The sequence below is a fragment of the Pelodiscus sinensis genome, chromosome 8 (assembly GCF_049634645.1).
Source record: "Pelodiscus sinensis isolate JC-2024 chromosome 8, ASM4963464v1, whole genome shotgun sequence".
NCBI lineage: Eukaryota > Metazoa > Chordata > Testudines > Trionychidae > Pelodiscus > Pelodiscus sinensis.
Window position 1 is genome coordinate 73,784,481 of NC_134718.1, and position 26,613 is coordinate 73,811,093.

The window sequence follows — 26,613 nt, forward strand, 5'->3', positions numbered from 1 at the left end:
TGACAAGCTGGGAGGCAGACAGATGTCAGCAGAATGTTAGCCGCCTGGTAATGGGATCGGGAAGCAGTAACGTGACTTTTCCCTGGCACCCTGCACTGACTTTCCTAAGGAATCCCGTCTCCATCTCCCTTTCTCCTTAGGCACAACTATTTTTCAGCCGGGAGAGAGCCTGCGCCAGGTTTTGGCACTCATTTGCACCCTTATAAGTCACTGGGCTGGCCCCAGGAGAGGGGGAACCTCTTTGAGGGGGCCACTGACCCATGGAAAAATCATGGGGGGACAGCGAGGGGCTGGAGCACCAGCGTGAGCTCCCCAGTGTTGTGGGGGGCGCTCTGAGCCTTGAGAGCTGGATCCAGGCAAGTTATGGGCCGCAGCTGGCCCCCGGGACTTAGCTCCCACACGCCTAGGCTAAAGCCATGTGCTTCTAGAGAAGGGGTTCCCAACCTGGGGTACATGTACCCCCAGGGGGTACGAGAAGCTTGTCAAGGGGGCACAGGGAATATTTGGTAAATAACTAGATTATCCTAATTGAAATATTCCAAAAGTAGCAGTGTGAGTGAAAAACGTTGTGGATTCTAGAGTCGAGAATTTATTTCCTTTCATATTGAATAGGGGGTTTGGGAAGGTTTACTAAAAGCCAAGGGGGTATGGGGACGGAAAACGGTCGGGAACCCCTGTTCTAAAGCATGAACTAAAAGCCCACCGCCTCTTACTTAAGGCTGTAGAGCAAACTTCACTCTCCCATGTCAACCGTTTCAGGGCCTATGGGTCCCACGGCCATAAATTTGGAGTCATTCCACCGATGTCAAGGGTGTTATGACAGATACCCACTGGACATAACTGAGCCCAGACCCTGATAATGGGTTATTCTGGATCTCCACCTGGTGTCACTGAGATCCGAACCGGCAAAGCCAGCCCACTGATTTCACCGCGGTTCATCCAGATCGATATCGGTGTGACCCAGCACAGACTTAGGGCATGTCGACACTGCAAGGCTATTTCGGGATCCTGGTGGTAACCTGAAATAACTCCCCCGCCTCTACACAAGCCCCCTGTTAGTTTGAAATATTTTTTGAAATAACGGGCTGTGACGGCGCGTTGGGGGGTCCCCCATCTCCTGCACCCCGAAATGGCACAAACAGACTGCACCAGCCGGTGGAATAGAGGAAGTTTATTGCCTCTCCAGGATACAGCACAGCACAGATGGAATCTGGTCACAGAGCTGGGCTAGGATGCCTCAGGCCCCCTTGAGATGGGGGAGACTGGGCCCCTAAACTCCAGCCCCTTTCCCTAGGCTGTCTCCTCCATGCTCCCAGACAGCCAGCAACTAACTAACCCTCTTCCAGCCCTGCCCCCCCAGCCAGGGCAGCATCCACCTTCCTTTGTTCCTCTCCATGGGGGGTGTCTGGCCATACTTGTTTGCATAGTGACTCATCCTGTTTTGCTGGGTCGTGGTACCCACGGCAGCCAGTGGGGGTTACCCCAGAGCCAGCAGCATAGAAACCAGCCAGGTACCCCCCACTACGTCACACGGGCGCACTATTTCGCCATCCCAGTAGACCTCGTTGCACGAGGGATAAGGGAGGGTTCGAAATGGCGCGTTATTTCGAAATTTGGCGCTGGGTGGGTGGGCCAAATGTCAAAATAAGCTATTTCAAAATAGATTCGAAATAAGATACACAATTTGCATAGCGCAGGTTGCGTCTCTTATTTCCAGGTTAGGGTGCCGTGTAGACGGGCCCTTGGAGAATTAGGTCCTTTGACTTCAACTGGGGAAGTTCCGGATTTCCATGTGGTGGGAATAAGCCAGGAGCCTGAAAACAGGCTGGCTCTGGATTTGCATCTGGTGTAACTGAGATCCGACTCCGCCCCCCAGGAACGCATGTGTCTGGATATTTCCGTGCGAGGGAGCACGCCCCATTATCAGAACTATCAGAGCAAGGCGTCTTTTTATTATTTTGTATCATTGACTCCTGTCCCATCGGGTTCCCTCCATCCGCGCCCAGGGAAACGGCGTGGAACTAAACCAAATAGGGGATTACAGAACGGCCCACGGAAATGGACCTGCCAAGCCGCCGAGCTGCGCGAAGGAGAGCGACAGACTCAGGGACGTGGCAGCGCGTAAAATGCGGATGATGGATGAGTGTCATCCTGCGGCAGAGGAAGGGGGAGCCGGAGGAGGTGGGAATCCAAGCCCAAGGAGCCGGCGAAGCCAAGCTGGCACGGTGGGCGCCATCCGCACTGATCCTCGTCCATTGGTTATGATTCGTTGAGAGACGATCCAGTTTAGGGTGGTGATGTGCACGGGCACAGCTGTTTTCTGCACGGCGGAGCTACGTCTTCCCGCACTTAGCAAGCCAAATTCTGCCGAGGTTTCTCTTTGTTTGGGTCCCCAAGGGAACCTTGTAAGGGCAGCCACAGGGGCCTGTCTCCCGGGGTACCTTGCGGCTCCTCCCCAAACCACACCAAGGAATGAGTTGGCGGGGATTCTTTTCTTTAATTATCCATTTAATGCCGAGGTGACTCACACTGCCTAGCAGGCCAGGGAGGGGGCAGGGCTCTACAATCATAGACTCATTGACTTTAAGGTCAGAAGGGACCATTTTGATCATCCCAGGACTGGCAAAGTCACCGAGTTCAGCCCCCTGCCCAAAGCAGGACCAACATCAACTCAATCAGCCCCGCCAGGGCTGTGTCCAGCCAGGACTTAAGCACCTCTAGGGATGGAGATTCCACCCCCTCCCTAGGGAACCCAGCCCAGCGCTTCCCCACCCGCCTAGAGAAATAGCTTTTCCTAAGATCCCACCTAGACCTGCCCCACTGCAACATGAGCCCATTGCTCCTTGTTCTGCCCCCACTGAGAACAGCCTCTCTCCATCCTCTTTGGAACTCCCCTTCAGGGAGTTGAAGGCTGCTCTCAAATCCCCCCTCACTCGTCTCTTCTGCAGACTAAACAGACCCAAATCCCCCAGACTCGTCGGTCATGTGCTCCAGCCCCCGCATCATTTTGGTCGCCCTCCGCTGGACCCTCTCCAATGTGTCCACATCCCTTCTGTAGTGGGGGGCCCAGAACTGGACACGATACTCCAGATGTGGCTGAATAAAGGGGAATAATTGCTTCTTAGATCTGCCAGAAATGCTCCTCCTAATACACCCCAATATGCAATTCGCCTTCTCGGCTACAAGGACACATGGTGGTCTCATATCCAGCCTCTCAACCACGGTCATCCCCAGGTCTCTCTCTCATCTGTCACACGTCTGACATCAGAGCAATCTGCTTGTACAAGTTTTGCTGAGCAATTGTCCCAAAAACTAGCATCCCTGCCCTCGCCCCCCAAAAACCCGACTGGCTGCTTGAGAGTGGGGCAGTTTTAACCCAAGGCTGCCGAAAGCTGGGTGGGGAAGCGGGTGGGGTTTTCTCAAGTGGGTGCATAAAAAGGGGGGTTCCACTCTGGACAGACACGTCAGATCACTGTGAGTAGAGAGGGGACCCCCCCACCCCGCAAAAGCTCCTGCTTACGTGAGAAATCCCCCCCTTCCTGGGATCGGAGGGTCAAGAGGGGCATTTTCTGGCTTGTTCATCATGCTCTGTAGAAAGACTCGAACTCAGCCCTCCATTGTCTTAAATCAGGGGTGGGGAACCTAAGGTCCAGGGCCGGATGCAGCCCCCAGCTTTCCTGGATCCGGCCCCCGAGGCTCGGGGCCCCCCCACAGCATTGGGGAGCCCTCACGGGCGATTCAGCTGGAGCCCACAAAATCTTACTAGCCTGCCTCCCCTCCAGGCTTCAGTGAGCGAGGGGAATGTCCGGAGTGTCTTTCCCCTGCTCAGTTGGGGGCCACGTCACTCGTGTGCAGCCTCCGGCTGATTTTTCTTTGGGTCAAGCAGTGCCCGACCCCGAAAAGGTGTCCCCCTAAAGCCAGGAGACCTGACTTAGTATCCACACAGGGCTGGGGATGTGGTGGGTAATGAAGGCAAGGGAAGGCGTTGCCTACCCAACGGACATGGCTGGTCCCGCCCACACGCCACCCATAGGTCAGGCCTCCTCTTCCCAGCGTGCAACTGGCTGCTCTTGGCCCAGTTCTTCAAAGCAGGGACAGTCCGTGCCTGTGTCTGTCGGGCGCCTAACACAAGGGGGCGCCAATCTCACCCGAGATGCTATTGTGAGGAAAAAATACAACCCAAGTCATGAGACGCTGTGACCAATTGGCCTGCCTGTCTGCTGCCCTCTGCTGGATGGACTCAGACCGTCCTGAGCGTGTGTCATAGAGCCTCTACTGCAACTGAAGATTCTCCATTCACTCCAGTAGCCGGGGCTTCGCTGCAGGAGAATCGGTGCCCTGCTGTGCCACATGGCGCTGGCTAATGCTGTGACAAGGCAATGAATCAAGGAGTAGTCCTGTTGCTTTGTGGTCGGCTTGGAGGAGCATGCGCTCCCTGTCGGCTTGGTCAGCTTCCCTAAGGGTTAGAGTCAGGCTCAGGCAATGAATAAGCCCTGTCTTGGCTGCCCCCCCACCCAGTTCCCCACCCATCACTAGCCGCAGTAGCTGCGAGAGAGGGCTGAGGGTGCTGTGATTTCCCGTTGGTCAGGCTCTCAGTAAATCCCTAACCCTGGGAACCATTCACAGGGCTTCTCCATGTCAAACTGCCCCTCCCACCCGATGTTTCCTCCTCCCCTCCCCCGGCTGGAGTTTGGGAAATCCACCCGGATGCCAGCTCCGGCTCCGCAGGGCCTGCCCCAGGTCGGGGGGTTGGTCTGGCTGGAGGGGAAGCCAGTTGGTACATTTCAAAGGGATCGGTGACTGGACGGAGTCGGGTGTGTCTCTCCCCCCATCCCCTCTGCAAACTGGACTGACCACAACGGGCTGGGCCCCTCTGGCTCCCATTGAGACCAAGTGCCATTTAGGGTGTTCAGCACCTCGGAGCACCAGGCCTGAGATAGATTTACTCCAGCTTACCAGCCGCTGAGCCTTTAAGCTCTTGTTCTGGGCAGGGGGCCAAGGGGTGGCGGGAGGAAGCCGATCTATCATCTGTATGGGTAGCACGGCCTGTTCTGTCCTTCCAATATGTTTTGTACCCTGGTATGACTGTGTCCCATTGATTGTCCTCATGCCACCGAGTTTCTGTGATGCCTGGTCTGTCGATATCCTCCTTCAATACGAGGCGCTCGAGTTCACCCGTCGGATTATTTAGACTTCTAGCGTTTGTGTATAAGCACTAGAAAGAAAGAAAGAAAGAAAGAAAGAAAGAAAGAAAGAAAGAAAGAAAGAAAGAAAGAAAGAAAGAAAGAAAGAAAGAAAGAAAGAAAGAAAGAAAGAAAGAAAGAAAGAAAGAAAGAAATGGTTTGATTGAAAACATTTGAGAAGGAAAATCTTGTGGGATCCAGGACTATTTCAGATCCCACGCTGGCTGGAAATCACGCAGTACAATCTGTGGGTGAATGTCTCTTTCGCTCGTGTCCACAGCAGGTAATATGAATGCTCCCCTCTCCCTTACTGGAATCCTTGCAGGCCCTTTTAGGGTTTTTCTCCCAGACACCTGCCTACCGGTTGGCAGAGATCCCTTTGCATCGTCCCCTTGTCTGGCGCACGGGCAGGGCAGGGGTAACAGGGAGCGAGGGCATCTCACGGCCCATACATCATGGCTGGAAATGCTGTATTTTGACAGCTGTATTTTGTCTCCTAATTTTAGAGCAACGCTCCACCGCGAAGCCAGGAGAAAGGATTCTCAGGTTTGATTGAAGACGTAGGGCAAGCAGCCGCCTCCTCTGGACCACCTCGGGATATGAAACTGCCAGGAACGCTTGTCCTCCTAAATCCTATCGAGGAAGGGCTGGGAGAGGCCTCCGCGCTGCTATGCTGAGTGGTTTCACAGCCACGCCGGTCTCCCCGGGTTTCTATTCCACCAACAGCCAAGGAGAGCACCAGGCAAACCATGGGGCTGGTGATCTGATGTTTAACCCGTTCCACAGACATCCGCTGTGAATTTCGGGGGGCTGTGCTTACAGGCTAGGAGCGGGAAATCCTCTCCGCACAGGACAGAGGAATCGCTTCTCCATTGCCTCTCGCTTTAACTTTGTGGGTTTGTTTCTACCCTCAAAGTTCTATCCAAATTTCAACCATCTCAGCAATACAGCAGCTACCCTCTTGTAATTTAGCCAAGAAACAGGTTGCCACATATTCAAGACACTTTCTGCATCTCTCTTCAGCTGAGTGTTGAAGTGACTTGAATAGATTATAAGAAGTTTAGATCTTCACCTAGCTTGTGTTAATTTCACATTACATTTCAAAATATACTAATTAAAATGACATCAAAAGCATTTAATCTTTCAAAAATCTATTTATTGTTCCGTCCTGAGGGATCAGTCAAGACGGGGGTTGGAACTGCTCTACATGGTGAAAGTAAAAGGTTCTTTTCCCTGTATAAGGACATGGGGCTTTTTATACATGTCTCATGGCAGCAAGGGCTATTTGGGAATCTTTTCACTGCATCCCATGAGCGTGCTTTGCCGTTGGTCCCGATCCCTTTTATTCATTAGCCTTGGGATAGTTTGTGATTATTAATCAACATTAATCAAACATCTGTCAGGGATGGTTTAGACCAGTGTTTTCCAATCGGTGCTCCGTGGAATCCCGAGGTTCCCCGAGAACCCGGCACTCCCCCACCCTCTCTTAAAGAGACAAACTTTGCTTTTGCTCAACAAACTGTGGTGGTGGGTTTTTTTTTTCCTTGACAAATTTTACCCTGGCAACCCTACGGGTTCCTTAAAATTCTTTCAAGCTGAGAAAAGTTCTGTTACCAAATAAAATTGGGAAACACTGGTCTAGATGGTGCTTGGTCCTGCCATGAGGGCAGGGGACTGGACTCGATGACCTCTCGAGATCCCTTCCAGTTCTAGGATTCTAGGATTTGTGTAGGGGTGAAAGGCGCCACTCAGGATCGGGGCCCTGTGGTGCCGGGAGCTTTACAAAGGCTTGATACATTTTGATTACACGAGTCAGATGAAATAAACCAAGGCAGAGGGAACAAACTCGCATAGCTTAGGACAATGACCCTGCTGGGATGGCTTGTCACCTGCTTAGGTCTCCACAAACAGTATCTTCTCTGGACCAGCACTTCACCACGCTAGGCCTCAGTTTTCCCAGCTGTAAAATGGGATCATTGAAACTGCAGGGCTGTTTTGGAGACAATTAATGAACATTTATAAAAGCACTTAAAAAATGGATAATGCTAAATACTTTCTGAGTGTCACTGCTGGTCCCTCACACGTATGCGCCTCCCGCCCCCTCGCTCTTTTGTAAGTCAGCCCTGCCCAGTGGATTACTGTCTGTGTTCTGACATGAGAATACAGCAGGATTCAAACTGCTGGCCGTGATTTCTGGGCTTGCTGGATCATGCTGTCCTTTTCCAAAGCTTTTGCCTGCACGTCTGGTGTAGTCAATGCTTGTGTTCAGTGATCCCTGTACGCTGAACGCTTGGGTGGTCACCCAGGAGAGAGGCCTCCCAAACAATTAGAAGACCACCCACAGCCAGTAGCATGTGTTTCTACTGGTGGTGCACATTCAAATATACCTTGGTGCACATAACAAAATTTATTCCACACATGGTTGAGGAAAAAAAAATTAGAAGCTGTGATCCAGGGAGGCTCTCTCAGTTGCTGTTGATCTGGCTGTTTTGTGAACCATGGGCCACATTGGCTCCTCCTCACTCATTAATGCTGTGGGTCTTTACCCAGCTGCACAAGGGATCTATGGCTTTTATGCAGCATCAGCAAAATCAACCATAGTACGACTGGCTAGTGGGCCAGGCACACAGCCTGGAAAGGGACAGCAGCTTGCATCTATGGATCAGTGGAGATTTGGGCTGCAAGGTAACAATGCCATTGATTTTTTTTCATTGATGTTTCCATGGCAGGAAAGACCATTGCCCTTTTGGCAGCCATATGGCTGCAGGTAAAAGGATGTTCGTTTGTAGGAGGCGTCATTAGAGCAGATGATTTGAATCACTTGCCCGGGCATTCGCAGCCCTATGAGAGCCAACACTTTCCGGGGAAGATGGGACGATGTCGCATCTCCTGTCCTGGGGAGTTCACAGTTTGGTGGATCCGAGTGTCGAATCTTAGCCATCAAACCGACCCGAACAGAAATCAGTAGCTCTCCCTGTCCGACTCTTGCTGTGATGGAGGAAACTCTGCTCGCTCTCAGGCAGCCGTTCAAACCCTCTTCCCTTCCCACATGGAAAAGCATCTCCAAGAGGCAAGCAACACAGCTGCAGTAATAACTATGGTGCAACCAGCTTTGCTCGTAATGAGGGAGGAAGGATCTTGGATATGTTTATTCGACGTGTCCTTTCTAATCATAGAACACTAGAACTGGAAGGGACCCATATCAAATGGATGTAAGCTGGCTAGTAGGAAGTTTAGACTTGAGATTAGACGAAGGTTTCTAACCATTAGAGGAGTGAGGTTCTGGAACGGCCTTCCAAGGGAAGCAGTGGGGGCAAAAGATCTATCTGGCTTCAAGATTAAACTAGATGGGTTTATGAAGGGGATGGTTTGATGAGATAACATGATCTTGGTAACTAATTGACCATTTATTATCAGAAGTAAATAGGTCAATGGAGGGATGATCGGAGTTACTAGAGAGAACTTTCTGGGTGTCTGGCTGATGAGTCTTGCCCACATGCTCAGGGTTTAGCGGATCACCATATTTGGGGTTGGGAAGGAATTTTCCTCCAGGGTAGATTGGCAGAGGCCCTGGAGGTTTTTCGCCTTCCTTGGTAGCATGGGGTACAGATCACAGCTGGAGGATTCTCTGCATCTTGGGGTCTTCAAAGTATTTGAAGGCTTCAATATCTGAGATCTAGGTGAGAGAATTATTCTAGGAGGGGTGGGTGAGATTCTGTGGCCTGCACTGTGCAGGGGGTCAGACTAGATGATCATAACGGTCCCTTCTGACCTTAAAGTCTATGAGTCTATGAGGGCATCGAGTCCAGTCCCCTGTCCTCATGGCAGGACCAAGCACCATCTAGATCATGGATTCCCAAACTAGGGGGCATGCCCCCCTGGGGGGGTGTGAAGAAATTCCAGGGGGGGCATGAGGTGACCCAGCCTCCTCCCACCCCATCAAGTTTTGCTGCCCTGGTCAGTTGCATTTTTTTTCTCAATACGTTTTGCTGCTATTTTTGGGGCGCGGGAGGATTTTTCAAAAATCAAAAAGGGGGTGTGATGCCGAAAAGTTTGGGAACCCCTTATCTAGATCATCCTTGATAGCTGTCTATCGAACCTGCTCTGAAATCTCTCCAGGGATGGAGATTCTACAACCTCCCTGGGCAATTGATTCCAGTGTTTCACCACCCTGACAGGTAGGAAGTTTTTCCTAATGTCCAACCTCAACCTCTAACCTCCAAGATCTCCTGGACTGGAGCCACTTCTGTCCTACCCAGCAGCTTGGTTGCTTCCTTAGGTACAGAAGGACAGTAAGTCATAGAATCACAGAAAGCTAGAACTGGAAGGGACCTCGAGAGGTCATCAAGTCCAGTCCCCTGCCCTCACGGCAGGACCAAGCACTGTCTAGACCATCCCTGACAGGTGTCTATCCAACCTGCTCTTAAATATCTCCAGAGATGGAGATTCCACAACCCCCCTAGGCAATTTATTCCAGTGTTTAATCACTCTGACAGGTAGGAAGTTTTTCCTAATGTCTAACCTTGCTCCGATTTAAGCCCATTTCGAGTCATGGGGAGAGGATATACCAGCCACCATGAAACCATCTTGAGAGTCTGCTTTGCCCACCTCTGTCCTCCTCCTACCTCCAGGTAGGATTGGAAGAGACTGAAGGACTGTTCTGGACCACGTGTTGTAGCCAAATGGCTCACGGATGTTGCAGGGTCACATCCTCACATAAAAGACACCGAGGTAGCAATCTCGTGTCTGCCATCAGAGAGCTTTCAGCCCATAGGACAAATATAAACAGGGTGATGAAGCCATGCAAAGGGGGAACTGCAGCTCGGGAGCGGCTTTCAAGGTGCATGGCCTACTGGGAAGAAGCAAGAGAGGAAGGCGGGAGATGTTATGATGTCAACTATTCAAACGCCCGGTCCCGAGAATCCTCCCCCGAAATAAACAGCAGTGAAATAAACAGCAGTGAAATAAGCCAATTTCCACTTTGCAAGGATTTGTCAAGAGGGAAAAGGGGGGAGGGGGAATCTAACCCTGATGTTTTTTTGCACATGGTTGGGAACCCCAACCAGCGCTCCCCTGGCAGACATGACTTTGAGCAAACTCTTGCCTCTTCTTTGTCTCCACGGGAAGAGGGCCACATTTACAACCTTCCTTGCGCCTTACGCTTGCTATTGGATCTTACATGTGGGTCTGCCACATGATCTCTTTCATCGTGGCACATGTGCGCACTTTGCCTGTGTCTGGTGGTATTCCCAGGCTCCCTGTCGCTCCTTGCTTTATTAAAAACGCCGAGCTGAAAGTGTTCTTTCTCCCGCAGTCACTACTTCATTGCTGTGATTGCTACTTATTGATTGCTAGCGTCGCTCCTGCAAGCTTCAAAGACCCTTAGAGAATTACAGGTCCAATCTATCTAAGGTACTTATATGCCCGTCATCAACACAATTTCTGGGCACGGCACAGACTTGACTGTTTTGAGCTTCACCACTTCCCTGAAAGGCAGGGTGGGGTTAGATTGCACCAATGGGCCACAGAAGCACTGAGAGACGCAATGCTACACCCAAGCTCACCCTAATCCTAGGCTAAAGCTCTAACCACTAGGCCATCCTTCTTTAACCTGCCAGTCTTCCACTTGTGGGCACTCATGCTTCTGAGCACTCAAGAACATGAACTTGGAGTCATCGTGGCAGTTCTGGTCATCCCATCTCGAAAATAATATATTCGAATTGGAAAAGATTAGAAAAAATTATGTTCCCCACTTTTGTATTTTACCGTGTGTGTGTGTGTGTGCGTGTGTGTGTGTGTGTGTGTGTGTATAGTGTTTTAAAAATGTTGTAAGCTGCCAATATTTTAAATAGAGAGGCAGGGTACAAATATTTTAAATAAATAAATACATAAATAAGGTGCAGAGAAGGGCAACACAAACTTGTAAAACCAGAGGGCAACAAAAACTATATGGGGGTAAATCAGCCTCTGTGTCTGTAGACATTAAAAAAACCGGGACTGTTCAGCCTGGAAAAAGAGACATCAGAGTGGGGGGGGGGGAGGTGATATGACGGAGGTTTAGAAAATCATGACAGGTGCAGAGAAAGTGACTAAGGAGGTGTTATTTACCCCTTTACGTACCCCAAGAACCAGAGGTCACCCGATGAAATGAACAGGTAGCAGGTTTAAAACAAAGCAAAGGAAGTGCTTCACACAATGCACAATTAACCTGTGGCACTCCTTGCCAGGGGATGTTGTGAAGAGCAAGACTATAACAGGGTTAAAAAAAGAGCTAGATTAAATGAATGGAGGATAGGTCCATCAAAAGCTACTAGCCAAGATAGTCCGGGATGCAACCCAATCCTTTGGGTGTCCCTAACTCTCAGATTGCCACATGATAACTGGAACTGGATAACAGGTGTGTGTCAGGTCCCGTCTAGGGTGCCAGCTGGAATTGGGATACTGCTGAACCCTCTGACCCACCAGCCTGGGCTGCCTCTCGCACTGTGACAAACTGCGGATGTGCTCCCAGTCTTACACTGCCACCAGCATTCACAGAAGCAGGGACATATGCAGCTGCAGTGACATCCTAGCTCTCTGACCAGCCACTGCATGAACCAACAATGGAGAGGCTACCTCCACAATAATCCCCAGGCACACCCTCCTTTCTGGAGTCGGAGCCCCAAATTATACCATCTTGCCCTGCACGGGGAACAGTACCACATACACGGATAGTCTCATCCCTCCCTCAATGCGGAGGGGAAATGCAGCCACCCCTGGAGCATTATCCATTTTTAAAGCGCTTTTACAAATGTTTATTAATTGTCTCCAAAACAGCCCTGCAGTTTCAACGATCCCATTTTACAGCTGGGAAAACTGAGGCCTAGCGTGGTGATGTGCTGGTCCAGAGAAGATACTGCCTGTGGGAATGTTGTGGAGTCCTAAGCAGGTGACAAGCCATCCCAGCAGGGTCATTATCCTAAGACAAACGTGTTTGTTCCATCTGCCTTGGTTTATTTCAGGGGTGGGGAACCTAAAGCCCAAGGGCTGGATGCAGCTCTTAGCTGCCTGGATCTGGCGCCTGAGGCATTGGAAGACCTGGGCTCTCTGCAGAGCTGGAGACAGAGAATCCAAGGTCGGGAGGCTCAGGTCTGCAGAAAGGTAGCTCGCCTGTCCCTACCAGCGGCCAGGCTCGGGACGAGGGACATCTGAGGTGTGACCCATATATCTGACATACCGTACTGGCAATCCTCACGGCTGCTAATGCATGAAGGGGGGTCATTACACAAGATGCACCCAGTCCTAGTGGCGCCCCTCGGGGGAGGCGATGCCCGGCTGTGGGTCTGGGCTCCACCGACACGGCAGGGTAGGTAGAGCGCTGATCTGGAACATGAGCAGCTTGGCTTCTCTTCTGAGCTCTACCCCGGACCGACTGGGTGCTCTCAGGCCAGTCACGTCCGTGCCTCAGTTTCCCCATTGGTACGACGGGGCTCCTGATACCAGCCATTGTGATCCACTGAGAGCGAGATGCTATTATTAATTTAGCCTGGCCCGCGCCTTCCTGCACATCACACCGATGCGGGCCTCTGGCGCACGAGTGGGGGAGAAGGAGAGGGAGGGAAAAGGAGAGATTTATTCTGCAAAATTAATGGAGTGGCTCTCAGTGTTAATAGCCTATTTACCAACATCGCCTCCTCTGAGGCTCGCTTTGTAAATACTTCGGCGCTCCGGCTACCTCATCCGCTCGCTCCAGAGCAAGGAGCCGAACCTGCCTTCCCGCCCCACCTCCCTTAGCTCCACGCTTGGATGGGGAAGAGCTGAGGGGCCGGACTGAGAGCTGAGCCTCAGGATACTGGGTGCCTGGAATCAATGATGCAGCAGGACCAGACCCCGAGCGGGTGTAGACGGGTGTGCTTCACGGGCATTGGTGGATTCAGGCTTGAGACAGCGGCTACCCCTTGCAGCTTCCTGAGTCTACACTAGGGAGTTATTTCGAAATAACCCCCCTCTTATTTTGAAATAGCAAGTGCAGTGTCCACACGCCCACGCCTGTTATTTCGTTATTTGGTTATTTTGAAATCTGTCCTCCGGCTTTCCTCGGGGACTAACGCTCGTTTCGAAATAGTTATTTGGGGAGTTATGGGGAATGTTGTTATTTCGAAAGAATTTCCTAGTGTAGACATGCCCTTAGTGTGCACTGGATTAACCCCCAGGGCTACACCCAGCCTGCAGGGGGCTCCATATCCCCCGCACGGGGATGGGAATTCAGGCACGGGAGCAGCCTGCTTTGTGCGTGTGGGAGAGGCCGGCTGGTATTAGCAGCGGGGAACTAGGAACAAGAGGCTGAGGCAACACGGGGCGACTGAGAGGCCAAGGAGACACTCCGGATGTGACCTCTGAGCAGTGGGGGTTGGGCATCCAGCTACTCTGGGGTGGCTGGGGAAACTGAGGCACGAGGAGGTGAAATAAGTCCCCCCAGGTCTGAGAGCAAATCTGTGAGCCATCCAGAAGAGAAGCCTGACCTGCTGACACCCAACTCTGAGCCTTGCCCATTAGGCCCCACAGATTCACTGAGTGCTGACCGCCCCACGGTGCAGCTTGTCGCTTGTGAAAACCAGGGAGGGTTTTTCAGGACCTCCACTTAGGTAGCGCCAAAGTCGTGGTCAGCAGCTCAGAGGGGTTCGCCCCAGGACACTACATTAAGCAGTTAACTCAATAGCCCCAATCCCCATTCCTACCCCCTTTCCACCTGGAGATGTGACGAGCAAAATGTCACTACAGCCAAAACCGCCGTGGAGCAAATCCCTATTGCTGTGTGGTTCTTTATGGCAGAGCAGCCGGGCTCTGTCTAGCCAGGGACGGGAGGTTGAGAAACGCAGAGAAGGAATTTAAAACCAGTTGCTCTGTATGAGAAACTGGCAGCCCCTTGCGTCGGAACAGGACAGCCACAAAACCGCAAGCGGCAACCCCCCTGACACGGATAGCCCGGTGGTTGTTGTAAGGGAGTGTTGCGGTTGGGTAGTGCCAAGCACAATCCGGCTCCCCTCGGTACGTCCGCACAGCAGGGCTAAACCCGAAATAAGCGACGCAACCTGAGCTAGCTAATTGCATCGCTTAGGTCAAAATAGTGTCTTTCGAATTTGGGTGTGTCTATGCAGCACTGATTTCAAAATCAAACCCTCTTTCTCCGACGTCTCTTCCGCCTCGTCCGATGAGGGTTACAGGAGTCGGAGTAAGAAGTACTCCGGCTCAACAGTAGTTTGTCATTATGTGGAAATAGCTGCTTGTGTGTAGACGTGGATGATGTTCTTTCAGAATAGCGTCAGTAAGTCGGAGATAACGGTGCTGTGCAGACATAGCCCTAGTGTGCAAGGCGCTGTACATACCCAAACCCAGAGACACGCCCTGCCCTGAAGAGATTACATCTCACCAGACGAGACAGGCAAAAGCGGGGAGGGGAGGATGTATTCTTTACCTCTTGTTTTACAGATAAGACATTTCCATAGGGAATTTTAATCTCTATTTAATGTGCCTTAGTACTCAGGGAGTCTGTGGCAGAAATGAGAATTAAATCCAGCTCTCCTGAGTCCCAGCCTTAATCAAAAGATCATCTCCATATATAATGGGGGAAGGAGGGGTTGTTCAGTATATAACTTCCCTCATTAGGGCTGTCCTCATAACTTCTGGTGTCCTATACTGCACAAGCACCTGCACCCCCACCCCTATTCCCTGCTGGGGAGTGGTTCAGCAATTCTGCTGGGGGGGGAGCTATGGGGGCAGGAGCAGGGCAAGGAGGCTGGAGGGGGAACAGGTGGAAGGGGGGGTGCAGTCCACCAGAGTTGTGGGTCGAGAGGCAAAGCAGGGGCTGGGGGCTGCAGGTGCTGGGATGTGGGGCAGAGGTCCAGGGGACTGGGGCCACCCGAACCAGGGGGTGGAAGGAGCAGGGAGCAGAGAGTGGATTTGGTCACTGGGGCTGGGAGGTGGAGCGTGGGACCAAGGGAATGATTACCCGATTCATTCCTTCCCCACCCCATTTTCTGCACTTTCCCTGTTCTGCCTGGGCTGAGAAGCCAAAATGCCAATACTCCTAGATCACCATGTATAAATTCATACCTGCTTGGCCCATTTCTCCAGTTTGTCCAGCTCATTTTGAATATTGACCTTCTCCTCCAAAGCACTCGCCACCCCTCCCAGCTTGGCATTGCCTACACACTTTATAAATGTTCTCCCTATGTCGTCATCTAAATCATGAGGCAGATATGGATCAGAACTGGACTCACACCTGATTCTTGTGGGGCCCCATGAACTGTGCCCTTCAGCTTGACTTGGATGGTTTTCCAACCAGGTTATTTTTCCCAACTTTGTTTATGAGAAGGGGTTGCAAGATAGAATCAAAAGCCTTGACAAAGTCAAGATACACCACATCTACCGCTTCCCCCCATCCACAAGGCTTGTTACCCCATCAAAGAAAGCTAACAGGTTGGTTTGACCTGATATGCTCTTCCAAATCCGCGCTGACCATTACTTAACACCTTATTATCTTCTCCATGTTTGCAAACTGATTGTTTAATTTTTTGCTCCATTATCTTTCCCGGTACTGAAATGAAGCTGGCAAATTTGTCATTCTCATAGTTGTCCTTATTTCCCTTTTTTAATGGGCACTATCTGTGCCCTTTTCCAGTCCTCTGGAATCGCTCCCATCTTCCATGACTTTTCAAAGATAATTGCCAATGGGTCCAACACTTCCTTGCTGAGTTCCTTGAGTATACTAGGATGGATTCATAATATCAGGTGCTGGTGTCTTCACATCTAACTTGTCTAAGTGAGTTTTAACGTGCTCTTTCTCTATTTTAGCCTCTGATCTATGATGATTAAACAAGATCTTTCTGGATAAGAGAAAAATGCCTTTGCGGAATTGATTGCAAAAGTCTGAAAAGGAGAAACTGAGGGCAGGGTGCTGCAGCACCAGCCCAGATCATAAGAGGGCACCCTGGGGTGGCACTCCTTTGATAAAGACATTGGCTGCGTCTAGACTGGCAAGTTTTTCCACAAAAGCGCCCACTTTTGCGCAAAAACTTGCCAGCTGTCTACACTGGCCGCTTGATTTTGCGCAGAAGCACTGACGTTCTACTGTCCGAAATCAGTGCTTCTTGCGCAAATGCTTTGACGTTCCCGTTTGGGCAAAAGCCCTTTTCCGGAAATGTTTTTGCGCAAGAGGGCCAGTGTAGACAGCTAAAAACTGTTTTGCGCAAAAAAGCCCCGATGGCGAAAAAGGTGATCGGGGCTTTCTCGTGCAAAACCGCGTCTAGATTGGCACGGACGCTCTTCCACAAAAAGTGCTTTTGCGCAAAAGCGTCCGTGCCAATCTAGACGCTCTTTTCTAGCATTTGTGGAAAATCATGCCCGTCTAGACGTAGCCATTGAGTTCAGGCATTTAGCAGAGTTCAAAAAGGGCCTGGATGTTTATCTTGGTGATGAGCAAGTCCAGAGTTCAAATAGCAAGGGTACAATGCAATTTTGGAATCCTTCTGCTTTGGGGCATGAACCGCCTTCTAACTAATGGCCAAGAGGAAGAAATTCCTATATTCTGACATTTGTTTTAATCCTGAAGGGGAACACATATCAAAATGTCACACCTTTTTGAGCAATGACACCTCCTTAAAAAAGTAAATTCCAAAATGACAAAGTGGTTAGTTTCAGGCTGGTTAAACGGCACTAGCCTCAGGCAACACCATGCCTCATGGGAGATGTAGTTTGGCTACCTCCCCTCCCCTTTGTGTAATATAGACTAGGCTAGCCTACATCTCCCATGATGCACTATGATCACAGGACTCCTGTGAAGTAGCATGGTAGGCCAGCCAGAGGTTAAGCCACAGTGCATCTTGGGAGATGTAGTTTGGCTAGCAAGCCCACGGCATAGGATACCCAAACTACAACTACCATGAGACACCACAGCAGCCTAGGCAGACACATGCTACGGGCTTGCCCCAACTCCACCAGGGATCGACGCTGCAGAGATCGATCCACCCGACATCGATTTATTGGTCTCCCATTGCTCTCCCATCCGCTCTGGCACTCCACCAGGACAAGACGAGTAGCCAGTGCCAATGGGAGAGCAGCCCCTCACCGCACACAAAACGCCGTGGGAAGTACATCGACTTCAGCTATGCTATCTGCGTTGCTGAAGCGATGGAGATTAGATCGACGATGGAGGTTAGCGTAGACAAGGCCTCGCACGGAAACAACCCAACATGAAAAAAAAAAGGGCAAAAGCAACATTTTTCCGCGGGAAACATCAATTGCTCAGAAACAACGGTTTCTGTAAAAAAAAAAAAAAAAAAGACAATGTTTGGTTGGAAAACTCACAGCCAGCTCCAGCAACGAGCTAGCGGGACCACTGATCCCCATCCCGAACGGAACTTCTAGGCTTCCAGCCCGGAGAAAAGGAGAAGTTCAACCAGCTGTGTAACGTGATGGGCTGGGGATGTTCCATCGCTAGCCTGGGAGGACAGACGCAGACAGAAAACGGAAGGGGCCATTCATTTGCTCTCCTTCTGCTGCCTGGCCACGGCTGTTACCTCCTCCCCAGCATCTGCAGCTGTCAGATCTGCCCCGTCTCTGGCAGATGTTCTGAGATGTTGGTTTTCCTGCTCATGGCTTTCCTAGCCAGGCTGCGCTGAATTCACAGGCCATCGGTAACTAGTTGGATTAGCAGCTGACAACACCATTGACCTTTCTGAATGGTGTGCCTGGTTTGCCCTTCCACGAGGCTGCGGCTTAATTTTAGGTGAGGGGCTTTTTTTCCCATGAGTGAAGCAGAACCCCTGTTAACCTCAGGATAAAGGGGTCCCACGTCCCACCCCCCTGCCAGAGAACACAAGACTGGCCATACTGCCCCAGACCAACGGTCCATCGCAGGAAGAGCCATTGTGGTGCCTCTTTGTCCAGTCACGTCCCCCCCCCCCAGACATGAGATGAACACCAGATCTTGCACCTCCTGGTGTGAGCAGGGAGCAGCTCTCCAGAAATCAGTGTGGAGATCAGAATCGGGCCCCTCGGGAATCCAAGTCCCTCGGCGCGGGAAGCAGGATGCCTGGGCTCCATCCCTGGCCTCAGTCAATGACCATGGGTGAGCCATGCAGCCCCACTCCGTGCCTCAGTTTCCCTAGCTGTAAAATGGGGGGTCCATTTATTTGCCTCTGGGACGGAGGGAGTGAAAGTGAAATTAGCGATTATTTGTGAGACTCGATCCCATTCGTTCTTAGTCAGCGCCACTCATCATCCCACAAAGCCCCACCCACACCATGTACTGTCCCCTGCACCCGCCCCCACAGATCCACACAATCCCCCCCACCCTCCCACACAATCCAACACACACGAGCACAGTCCCCCCCCCCCGAACCCCCGCTTACCAAAACCCAGTGAGGGCCCACGGTGGAAACCAGGGAACCCCAGGGCACTGCCAGCTAGGGAGGCTCCATACCGACGTCGGGCGGGATAGCCCAAACGGTGGAGATTCCCTTTGGCGAGAAAAGCCTCTAGAAGTTTCGTTGTTCCTCCAGAATGCCGAGGGGTTCAAAGCTGCCTGGTGCTGTGGCCTTCACACAGCAGCTGGGGCCTGGAGAAGAAACGCCCCCCGTAGGCTGGCTAGAAACGAAACGCACGTTGGCACACGCCCCTCGTGCTCTCCAGCTAATGTGCACACGAACCCCCCCGGCCCTCGCTCGCTGGCTCGCACAGAACTGTCCGGTTACAAGGCCCCCTAGGGTCATCTAGCCAAACATCAGGGAAGAGGGAAGGTTTGTTGTGGCCGACGCATTCGTGACAGGTGCCAATCAAACCTCCTTTTGAAAGCCTCTAGAGCAGGGCCATGTACAACCGGGCCCATTGTCCTCCTGTTCCGACAGCTGGGAAATCTTTCCTGAGATTCGATCTGAATCTGTCCCGCCGCAGTGGGACCCCACGGCCCCTGGTCCCGCCCTCCGTGGCAAGAGAGAGCAACTCTTCTCCAGCTTCTGTACGGCAGCCTTTCGAGGAGTTGAGGTCTGCTGCCCTGTGCCCCCTGGACGCTCCGCTTTTCCAAACTAAGCAGACCCGGCTCCTTCCGCCTTGGCTCCTACCGATCGTGTTCCAGCCCTTTGTTCTTTGTGGCTCCCCTGGGGACCCTTTCCAGTTGCTCTGTATCCAAAATTGGACCCAGTACTCCAGCGGAAACCCGGCCAGGGCTGAGTAGAACAGTCTGAACCTCTACCGGGACCCGCATACTTTGCCCCCGGAAATTCCATTTGGGCTGGCTGCCCCAGCCCCGCCCTTCTTGCCCAAAGCCCCGCCCCTTCTGGGTGCACAGGACTCGGCCCCTCCCACCTTGTCCAGGGGCCTGGTGATTCTGTCAGCCTCCTACATGCATGCACGGTGACACAGGCCTTCCTTTGCCAATCACGTGCGCCAAACTGTGCATGCAGCTACGTAGGCATGTCTCCTCTCCGGCCCAGAAGGACGCCTACTCACTGGGCCACCAGAAATCCTGTGGCTTCTTTGCAAAGAACATTTTTTTCATCCACATTCCTCTCTGTGTCACAGACAGCCATCACACACACAAACACCCACAGCCACAACACAAATACACAAATTCTTTCTTTCTTTCTTTCTTTCTTTCTTTCTTTCTTTCTCCCTTCGTCCCTTCGTCCCTCCCTCCCTCCTTCCTTCCTCCCTCCTGGCCATTGGATGGTGCTCTGGACCATTGTTCTCAGCCCAATCAGCTGGCATTCAATGGCCTTGAATGTCAAGAACTGCAGGATTTAAGGAGCCCCGGGTGGGAGGGGGAGAGAAGCTTGCCTGGCGAAGAGCAGATGTTGATGCTCTTCGGATGGAGCTGTTAATTTAACTGGAGTTTATTGAATGGCAATTAGGTGGGGCCTCATTACCATAGGCAAACGGCACAAAGACGCACTATCAAAACCCGGGGAAGGAAGAGGCACGCCATCAGGGTAATAGCGCGAAAGCGCCATTTAGGATCTGGAGCGGCGCATCCGAACGCCCTCCAATTGGTTCTCCTCCCAAACGCGCCCAGCTGGAGCTGGGCATCCGAGGCCAGCAGGCGCGCGCGTCTCAAGATGGGAGGCTGGGGGGGGGCTCTCTGCGGAGGAGAGGAACAGAAATGAGAGTCTGGATAATGGCCCCACTCAACAGCTGCGGATGGCAGTTTGGGCGATGCAGGCGGCGCGCTCGCGGGGGCCGGGAGAGGTGACGCGGCAGGACAAGGTGGGACAGGTTCAGCACCCCGCGGAGGCGGAGGCAGTGGCGGGGGGAGTGGGGGGGAGACCGCCTGGCCACAGCAGCCCGGGCGAGGCTGGCGTGGAACGCCTCGTCGGCAGGGGGCCAGATTCCAGCTGGAGCACGTTCCGTCGGCACAGGGGTCCTGACAACACACCCAAAGCCAGCTCCTCCAGGGAGATCTCTCCTGAGCGTGCCTTGCCGCTGCCTGGCGCAGTGCCGTTTCCCCCCTAGCCTGTCGCTTTTGGAGCCCAGGGTCCGGCTCTGATGTAGGCCATGAATCCCCCATCCCGGAGCAGATGGGCAGCCACCGCCAGCTTCCTCAGGCCTGGAGATGGTCCCCTAAATTGTCTGTCCGTCCCATGGCTGACTGCTGGCCTGGCCGTGAAGCAGCGAGCGGGACGACAGTGCAGAATTCGGGGACATCAGCCCAGCTGTGGGCGGGGAGCTGCAGCAAAGGACTGAGGGATATTGGAAGATGTGGGGAGGGGGCAGGACTGGACTAGCAGTGGGGGCTCTGCAGAGGTGATGAGGGCCATGCAGGGTCACTCACATCCCCCCTCCCCAATTTGCAGCTGGGCTTGGACTGAGCATGCTCACAGACTGAGCATGCTCAGTACCACTACTGAAGCCAGCAGCCCTCACTATGTCCCCCCCCTTTCCCAGCCTGTCTCTCAACACACATGGGTGGCCCATGGGACTGTGGGTTGGGATGGCGGAGCAGCGTCACCGTGGGGCAGTTCTTGTTCCATCCAGGAGGGGGCGGTGCACCGACCTGACAGTCCAGGACCGGACGGGATTTCATTCCAGGGGGAGTCAAAAGGACTGAAAGGAGGTGACCCAGGGAGCTGACATTTGTTTCTCAGTTTTACCAAGCGTGGGGCCTGGTATCCGTGAGGTGCCAGCTGCCACGGCCCCCACACCTCAGGGACACACTGACGAACGGAGCTGGGAGCAGCCTGGCTCACCGCGCGGCGGTGTTGGCTACACAGGCATTAGCATGATACGCACGTGCTTGGCGTTTGGCCTGCAGGCGGTGCTTTCAGGGGGCTGCCGGCAGGACGCTCACACCTCGCATCTGGACAGTAGACTCCTGGGCATGAGGACTGTAGAATTTCGGGGGTTTCCCAAAAGGGGTCCAAGCAAGTGCCCCGGGGCCCACACTTTGAGGGACACCAGGTCCAGGGCCACCTGGGGGATTAGTAGGAACGCTGGTGCCAGCAGAAGCAAGAAACCCGGCCCAGCCCATTCTGCTCTGATCCACCCTTCCCCGCCCTGCCAGCTCCCAGCATCGCTTGAGGGAGGGGGCGAAAGCTGGGAAGAGGCAGGGTGGGCGCTTGGGGGAAGGGGTGGGATGGGGGCAGACCAGGAGCAGGAAGAGACAGGATGAAAGTTGGTTGCTCACTGCTGCCGATGCCAGGCCCCCCTGATAAGCCCCCGGAAGCACAGGGCCCCCTAAAACACAGGGCTTAGGGTAGTTGCCACAGTCTGTCCTATGGACCCACATGCCTGGATATTGGTGGAGCATGGGGGCCACAGGCCCATGTAACTTGCCGCCTAGAAGCAGACACTGCTTCACCATTCTCCTCGCCCCGAAGAAGAGTCACAGAAGTGGATTTCCCCCTCTTCCCCGTGTTGAGATCCCGTCTACACGACGAGACCGAGTCACCCTAGCCTACGTCGGCACTCAGCTGCTGCAGGAATGACACCCCTTGCATGTGCTCCGTGTCAGTGGCACCCATCCACCCCAGGAGCCCACCCATCGGTTGTACTGCCAGCGTGAGGCGCAGTGCAGGCCAGGAACAGTCCGCCCAAGCAACTGTGTCAACACTCCCATGGCTTCCACCCAACGTCAGTTACCTCGGTGCCACCTTGCTCAGGGAGGTGTTGTTACGGCGCCGGCACCGCAGGGCAGTTACACGGGTGGGAGTGACATTTAAGTGCTGGCACTTCCCTAGTTAGGGCAACATGGCCTGCCGTGTGTCAACCTAAGCCTGTAGTATAAACCAGAGTTTGCAGCTTGGAGCACACGACACATGCATAAAACCCCCAAATAGAAGAGACTGATTAGTCTATGCAGCTTGAGCTCTGGGGTGGATGGGCTTTCTCAGCATAAGTGAGAGATCCCCAGGGTTTAGAACAGTGTTTCTTAAACTTTGTAAGACCAAGGAACACCAAACAATAATTTTTTTCATGAGGAACACCAAGGATTTTTTGTTGAAGAAGAAAAAAAGGGTCGGGGGAAAGTTATTGATCAAAAAAAAAAAAAAGTCTCCTGCCCCTTTAAGGGTGGCCATTTTAAACTCTGTTCTCTGTGGCACACCTCCAACTGCTTCCTGCCAGAACACAGTTTAAGAAACACTGGTTAAAACCAGTTAACCCTCCAGGTCATACAGAACTTGCTTATTAAATAAGCATCTGTTGACTATGTTTAAGAGTGGAACTCATTTGTGTAACTATCGCTACCTGTTCTAACCTCGGGAATAACTCTCCTTTGCCTATTGAATAAATCTCTATGTGGTTTGGCTCCAAGCTCAGTCTGGGGGGGGGGGGGAGTTCTAGGGTGCAAATGACCTGGTGTACGTGATGGGTCCATCATGCCTGGGAGCAACCAGAAGGTCGCTGTGCTCTGGGGGGAAGGGCCCTGCAGTCACAAAGGCAGCTCACCATGGGGGAGGACAGAGGGGCAGCCCCACAGGGACTGGCTGCCCCTCCATGTTGAAGCTTTACTGTGCCTGAGGAGTTTGCCCCTGGTATCCGGCTGGGGCGGTCGAGGTTCAGAACTCACGGCCACTGTGGGGTCTGTGCCTGGTTCCCACCAGTCTGCCCGGAGGTGGGTCTCTGTGCTCCAGAGTCACTGCAGGCAGCCTGGCAGCAAAAATGGAGTATGCAGGGCCTGCCCAGGGCCAGGCAGGGGAAGGATTAATCCTGCCTGGGTTGCTAGAGGCAGGCTGGCAGGTGCTTGCCAGGAAAGCAGCTCTCTGGAGGCTAAAAAGCTGGGATCAATTAACTGATTAATTAACACCCCACTCTGAAACCCACCCTCTGTAGGAGGGATGTGCTGGGAGCAGGCAGCCTTGGTGGGGACAGTCAGAATTCCTGGGCCAGGGAAGGGAACTGAGACCAGCAAACGCACGGATCCCTTTTTATTTTGATTATTATTGCTGCCTTTTCCCTCCTGGGCCTCAGCTGAAGCCAGCCTCTTGCTGCAGACTTTCTGTAAGCGCTGCCCTGGCCTGGGCCTTGCTTTGGGCTGAGGGGAGCGATGTGTGTTAAAAGGGAAAGGCATTCTTCCAATTTACCTCTCATCAGCCCTCACCGCCCCATGGGCTGGGGCACTGCAGCCAGTGGGCTCAGGGAAACAAAGTGAATCGCAGCCAGCTAGCAGCTCCCCTTTCCAAGCCACGACCCAAAGTTTGAAAACCCCCAAGAGAAAACTCGCCTCAGCGCGGGCTGGATAAAGCCGGAGCCGCCTTGTATCTTGGCACTGATCTCTGGTCATACCTTGCAGTTTGGAGGTTCCAGGGGGTTGATTTTCATTTTCATGCACTTCCAGGCTGCATCGGCGTTTGGGGTCCGTGTAAGAGAAATGGCTTTCAGGCTTCTAGAATTCCCACCACTGCCACCATCACGCAGAAGAGCAAATCTCCGCACAGCATGAGAGGCCAGACCCACATTTTGCTTCTCTGTAGAGTAGCTTGCGGAGGTTATCTGCTTGCTCTGTAGTAATGAAATCCCTCACTCTTAAACTACTGGCACTTCCTAACCTTCCAGAAATGATTAGGGTCCCCTGCAGAGCATGGAACAGTGTCCGGAGCTGCCTAGAAGTGACTCTTCTTGTGCTAGTGAAGAACTAAGAAGTGAAATTGACCAAAGGAAGAAATTGACCAAGTCTTTGAAAGTGAAACTATTCAGCCCAGTTCTGCTGGCCAGAGGGCAGACACTGTGTAAACCGGCAGCACTAACAGTGCAAAGCAAATTCACTGCTTAAAAATTCCCCATATCTGGGTAAAACACGGATAATTCTCCAAATGACTAGGCAGACATTAATGTTTAAATACACAGAACACTCTCATGCTATAGATTCTCCCTCCTTTCCCCCAGCTTAGATATTGTCACTGGAATTCCCAGTGCAAATACAAGCGGAAAAAAGGGGGAAATAGGAATCATTAGAGGAGGGCACAGAATAAAACCAAACAGGCTATTATTTATTGATGGTGCTAAGTACTGTCTGCATGGATTTCATCTGTATTACATGCTTACAGTGAGGAAGTTTTTCCTAATGTCCAATCTAAACCGCCCTTGCTGCAGTTTAAGCCCATTGCTTCTTGTCCTGTCCTCAGAGGCCAAGGAGAACAATTTTCCCCCCCTCCTCCCTGTGACACCCTTTTAGATACTTGAAAACCGCTGTCATGTCCCCCCTCAGTCTTCTCTCTTTTAAACAAGCCCAATTCCTTCAGCCTTCCCTCACAGCTCATGTTCTCTAGACCTTTCGTCATTCTTGTTGCTTTTCTCTGGACCTTCTCAGTTTCTCCACATCTTTCTTGAAATGCGGTGCCCAGAACTGGACACAGTACTCCAACTGAGGCCTAATCAGCGCAGAGTAGAGCGGAAGAATGACTTCTCGGTTGCGTCTAGACTGGCAAGTTTTTCCGCAAAAGCAGACGCTTTTGTGCAAAAACTTGCCAGCTGTCTACACTGGCCGCTTGATTTTGCGCAAAAGCTCTGACGTTCTACTGTCCGAAATCAGTGCTTCTTGCGCAAATGCTTTGACATTCCCGTTCAGGCAAAAGCCCTTTTCCGGAAATGCTTTTGCACAAAAGAGCCAGTGTAGACAGCTAAAAACTGTTTTGCGCAAAAAAGCCCCGATGGGGAAAATGGCAATCGGGGCTTTCTTGCGCAAAACCGCGTCTAGATTGACACGGATGCTTTTCCGCATCTGTGCCAACCTAGACGCTCTTTTCCACAAATGCTTTTAACGGAAAAACTTTTCCGTTAAAAGCATTTGCGGAAAATCATGCCTTGCTCCCAACACTCCTGTTCATGCAGCCCAGAATCATGTTGGCTTCTTTTGCAACAACGCCACACTGTTAACTCCTATTTAGCTTGTGGTCCACTATGAGCCTTAGATCCCTTTCTGCAGGACTCCTTCCTAGACAGTCGCTTCCCATTTTCATAGAACCATGGAACTCTAGAACTGGAAGAGACTTTGAGAGGTCGTCAACTCCCATCCCCTGACTTCACGGCAGGACCAAACACCATCTCTAGACCATCCCTGACAGGTGTCTGTCTAACCTGCTCTTAAATATCTCCAGAGATGGAGATTCCACAACCTCCCTAGGCAATTTATTCCAGTGTTTAACCACCTTGACAGCTAGGAAGTTTTTCCTAATGTCCAATCTAACCACCCCCCATCCCTCCGCTGCAATTTAAGCCCATTTTGGATATGTGTAATGGAGTTGGACCCCATGGCCTCTTATCCTGCCCTCTGTGGGAAGAGAGAACGACTTTTCCTTTTTTTCTGGCAGCCTTGCAAGTATTTGAAGTCTGCTCTCATGTCCCCCTTTAATCTCCCTTTCCCCCAAACCAAACAGACCCATTTCCTTCAGCCTTTTCTCATCTGGCTACGTTCCTTCCCTCTGATCCTCTTTGGCAGTCCACTCTGGATTCTTCCCTGTTTCTCTTCCTCCTTTCTATCCATCAGTGGCCAAAAGTGGACCCAGCACTCCAGCTGAGCCTAGCCATCGCTGCCAGGGGCCGGTGTGCTTGTGCCTCTGTGAATGCCCCCTACAACTGCTGAGTTTGCAACAGCAGCACACCGGTGGGAAGAGAACTGGCTTCTGGCTGCCACTCCAGAGCACACCCGGGTGAGATCCAGTGCCTGCATGGAGTGAGGCATGAGCGTGCTCAGCAGTTGGCAGAGATGGGCTAGTGGTTAAGATACTGGACAAGAACGCAGGAGACTTTGGCTTGGTGCTCAGCCATGCAACAGCCTCCCCCCGTGACATTAAGCGACACCCTTTCCACAACGGGGTCGGGGCCCCTTCTCCCCTAGCCCGAGAAGTGTCCTCCAACTGGAGCCCGTCTGGCGTGTGGAGCCGCCGCGACCATCCCTGCAGGCGAGGGGGCCATGCTGCTCAAACAGGAAACGGAAATTCAGCACTTCCCATCCGAGAAC